At 36.6% G+C, this 4,761-nt stretch overlaps 1 non-coding gene across 1 annotated transcript; it reads left to right on the top strand.

The window, feature by feature from the left end:
* Positions 1 to 826: 826 nt before the first annotated feature.
* On the top strand, positions 827 to 932 carry LOC114912959 (small nucleolar RNA R71). The gene has a single exon (XR_003799001.2). It is a non-coding gene; the product is annotated as a small nucleolar RNA R71 (small nucleolar RNA).
* Positions 933 to 4,761: the final 3,829 nt, after the last annotated feature.

Here is a 4,761-nt window from a genome sequence, read left to right as displayed (position 1 = left end):
AGAATAAAATAAAATAAATATAAGAAAAACTTACCACTCAACCCTTGTACAAGAGTCTCTTACTGAAAAGCTCTAAATCTTCACAAAAGCTCTCTAAAATCTCTTTTTAAGTCTTTCTGCACCTCTAGGATGTCACCAACTCTCCTACGCAATAAATGGCTCATCAATCGAAGCTATATAGGCTCTAGAATCATAAAAATATTATTTCAGTATAAATACAGAGTCTCAATCAAATCTAGAACCATCTGTGGCCATCCGATCATGACCAACTCACACCAGAGTCATTAGATCGTGCACAACAGGGCCACCAATCATCTGATCAAATCTGGAATCATCCTCAGCCATCCAATCATGATTGGCTATGATCTGGATCATTGGATCGTGCAACAACTCCCCTGGACCGTGTGTGGACTGTGTCTTCGGTCCACATGGCCCCATGGACCACCCAGGATCCTGCGGTCCATAGTGGACCGTGTAGGGGTGCTGGGCCTAGATGCCTGCGCACTGGGCCGGCCCGCACGCACGCCCATGCTGGGCCCACTCATGCATGCCTGTGCATGTGCGCATCTCCACTGGGCCGATTGCACTGCCGTCGGCCCTTTGTCGGCCCACCGCTGGCTCACCACCGCCTCGTGCACCATGCCACCTTCTTCGATCTTTTTTCATGCGTATCTTCACCGTTTGGACTGTTCTTGGATTTGTTAGACTCCGTTCGTCGTTCTGGATCTTGTTGTGAGCTCAATGTGGATCGAATCTTGAGATATTAAATCTCAACAGTTTTTTTGATAGACCATCATAAAAGTACTGGACTAGTTGTCACTTAGGTACGGCATGGTGTGGACATTTACAAATTAGGTCTTTGAGTCTCTCCCAAGTCTCATGGAATATTTCTCCATCCATCTAGAAAAAATTGATAATGGCTTTTCTAATCTGGTTTGTTTTTCCTATAGGGAAGTACTTCTTGAGATATTCTCTCTGAAGTTGATCCCAGGTTGAAATGGTTACCGAATTTAAGGAGTTTAACCAATACTTGGCCTTGTCCTTCAAGGAAAAAGGAAATAATTTTAATCTAAAGGCATCATCAGATAAATTTTGGATTTCGATAGTGGAGCATATCTCAAAAAATTTGTTCAAGTGTTTGTAAGGGTCCTCATTCGACAGTCCATAGAAAGATGGTAGCATTTGAATAATGCTAGACTTGATTTCATATTGTACTGCTTCTATGGGAGGAGGCTAGATATATGGTGAGTAGGTGTAGGTTAAAGGAGTAAAGTACTCCTTCAATTATCGTGATGGATCAATTTTTTGGTTTGGGTCCATGTTCCTGGGTCTGTTGGCTCCAAAGGTTCTTTCGATTTTAAGATCTAAAGGCTTAATATCGGGTTGCAATAAGCGACGCCCGAGTATAAACTCTTACAATTTCTACCGTAGAGCAAACACGAGTAATTTTTAATTTTTTTTCTTTTTTTTTTTGAAAGAGAAGAGAAGAAAGAGAAAAAAGAGTTGTAAAGAAAAGGGCTTAAGGAGTCCTAAATCTAGAGATGATAGAGAAGAGTGCTTTTAATTAGATTAAAGTTTCAATAGCAAGTAAGTTATGTAATCAATCCTAACTATGGGTTATCCTAGATCTAGACAGCTCCTAACTATTCTAAGGTCACCTTTGAGTACTCCAAGTAAAAGACTAGCCACTCAACTGGCCAGATAAGTGTAAGGTTGGTGGGGTTCCCCCCGTTGCTTTTCTTAGACACCAATTAAAATCGATCAAGTAAGCGAACAGAATCAATTAAAGAACCACTTTTCTTTAGGATCTTGTCTCTAAATCACTTGCCTAGACACCAGTCAAGATGACTACCCTAATCCGATCCAACTCTTAAGGTTTGTTATCCTATTGAGCTTGAAAGTCCTTAGAGACCAACGTTTAATTGATTTTAGATTAAAGGCTTAGGTCAATGCAATATGAAGGGTGATGGTTTGTGGACCAAAAAAGAGTGATGAAATCCTCATCTTATGTTGATTAGGATTTGTACCCTCAAAATATTTTGTGAAAATATGCCATGCAAAAAAAAATGTCCAATACAAATAAGAAGCTTTTAAGGTTTAATTAATTTCTCTATTTTAGTTAAGTGTTATGTGGTGTGTTTTTGTTTTCTTTTTATGTTATGTTATCTAAAGCAAAAAGAATAAAAGGTAGATTTTAAATTAGGTTAATTAGATGGGAAAGGATCTAGTGAATCTTGCTAAATGAAAACTAAACTATGCTAAGATTAAAAGGCAAATAGGTAACCTACAAATAAAGAAGAAATCAAATCTACTATTAGAGTAGTAAATTTTATTAAATTATAAAAAGTAGTAAATAACTAGGCTATAGAAAGTAGAAAATATTTTTAAACATGAAATAAAATAATCTATCAAAAAAAATATTTTAAATTTTTTTTAATATATTTTTTTTATGAACTAATCGTGTCAATGATCTCTGGCAATGGTGTCAAAATTTGAACATTATCATAGGTATCAAAAATAAATCACTAACTCAAAACTATATAGATAGTAGTAAGTCAGGGTTGAATCCACAGGGATCAATGGGGTTATGTTCACTTTTAAGTAAAAATTTTGAAAATTTAAATTAGATTGCAAATAAGAAAGAATGGAAATTTGGTTAAAAAAAGCAAAAGTTTAAATTAAATGAAAATTGCAATTAACAAGCAAGCAATTAAAAAAGATGTCCCAGGATTTCAATTTGATTTTTTTTAATAAAATATAAATTAATTCTTTATTATGTAATTATTAAAGCTATGATTGATCTCCGATCATAACCTATCTCGCTGGATACAGATCCCGATCTGCCTCTACATAGTCATCGGTTATTCTAAGCATCAAATCATAAAAATAAATAAAATATTCTATAATCAGATCTCGATCATAGCCTATCTCGCTGAGTACGAATCGTATTCTTAGATCATGACTCGTCTCTATGTAGCCATAGCCTATTTAAAGATATAATTTGTAGTTCAAATTAAAAGCATAATTCTTGAAGTAATGAAAAAGAATTATTTATGAAGAAAAATCATTACAATCAAGCTTAATTACATAATAAAGAAACTAAAATATAAATATTAAAAAAAATCTCATCTACTCCCCTGGAGAGTTTAGCCACACATGGTGTCTGCAAACATCATCTTCATGAAAAGAAAAGAGGAATAAGAACCCTGGCAACCATCTTTTTTTGCTCTCTCAAAATTCCTTTCAAAAGCTTTAAAATAAAAAGAGAATAAAAAGATGGAGATGGATGCTTTCTACTGCCTATTTGCCGCTCATGTTCTCTTTAAATTCTCCATGGTTTTCTAGTTTTATAGGTGAAAACTAGGCTCAATTTGAGTAAGAATCAAACTTTTAATCATTATCAAACTCCTAGACCTCTGCCAGCCATCCGATCAGCATCAAACAGTCCAAAAATAACTCAAAACAATCCCAGATCAGGCGGGATTCAATTCTGGCTGTTGGATCGTTCACTGGATTGATTCTTATCCATCGAATGGCGCAAACGAGGCTTCAGAACTCTTTCTTCAGTCGAGAACTCTCCTGGCCATTTGATCAAACCCCAGAGTGAAGTGCAACCGTCGGATCACACAGATAAGTGGGCCACCACCACCAGATGTGGGAAAGCACACTGGCAGTCATCCGATGCCATGTCTAATCATGTTAGAGCCGTTCGATCGTGCAAATGAATCTTGCTCGCCCATGCACCGTGACTGTGGATCGGGAAATATTTTTGTGGACCGCACTATTAAATCTGTGGATCGAGCGATCGATCTATCGTGCACTAGGCGGCTCAATGGGCTTGACTGGATTTGGGTTTGAGTTCAATTTAGCTTGATTTTGACCCCAATTTGACTTGGATTTGAGCTTGCCTTTGGGTCTCGATTCGAGATCTATTTTAAATCTGATTTGCTCCAAATTTGAATCATTCTAACCCTTGAATCAAGCTCTTTACATTGACAACTATCTTTTTTGTAAAAGATCAATAGAAATATCAATTCTTATAAATAAAGATAAATTAATTAACAAATTAATGCCTTTATTAACATGTTTAATATACTTATCAGAGTGTTAGAGGCAGATATGGTGGGGCTGGGTTTGTGATTTATGAGTCCAATTTTAGGTTGGTGGCTGCTAAGGGGAACCATTTGATTGAGCCTATGGTACCTGGTATGGAGCTTTACGCAGCTTAGGCGGAGATTTGGTTTGCCAGGTAGGCCCTGGGGGCTGGCTAGCTTATTATTGAGGGTGACTCTACCATGATGGTGGCTTGGCTATAGAGCTACATTAAAGAAAGAGCTATTCACCCACTTCTACATGATGTTGTGACCTTGCTGGGAGGATGCTCTAATCTGACTATTGGACATATATTTTGGGAGATAAATACTATGGTTGATTGGGTGGTAGCCTATATTGCTAACACTCGGATGAAGTTATTTGGACTAAGGCCAAGGCAACAACCGGGCCATTTCGAGATTTATTTTTTCTGATTCTCTTGGTTGTATTCATATAAAAATTGTTTGAATGAACCATCTTATTAAAAAAAAAAATCAATTTGATTTGAAAAGAGATTTGGTTTAAAAAGGAAAAGAGAGTGCATGTGATGGTGATAGCCAACACTAGTGACAAAGCCGGTAGGTTAAGTATATGTTTTAAGATGGATAGGAGGATCCTCTTGGCATAAAAAGTGATAGAATATCAAAAAAAAAAAGCTGGGACTTTAGA

Source organism: Elaeis guineensis, chromosome 11 (assembly GCF_000442705.2).
Source record: "Elaeis guineensis isolate ETL-2024a chromosome 11, EG11, whole genome shotgun sequence".
Classification (NCBI taxonomy): Eukaryota; Viridiplantae; Streptophyta; class Magnoliopsida; order Arecales; family Arecaceae; genus Elaeis; species Elaeis guineensis.
The sequence above is the reverse complement of the archived record's forward strand: the minus strand, read 5'-3'. Positions and strand labels throughout refer to the sequence as shown.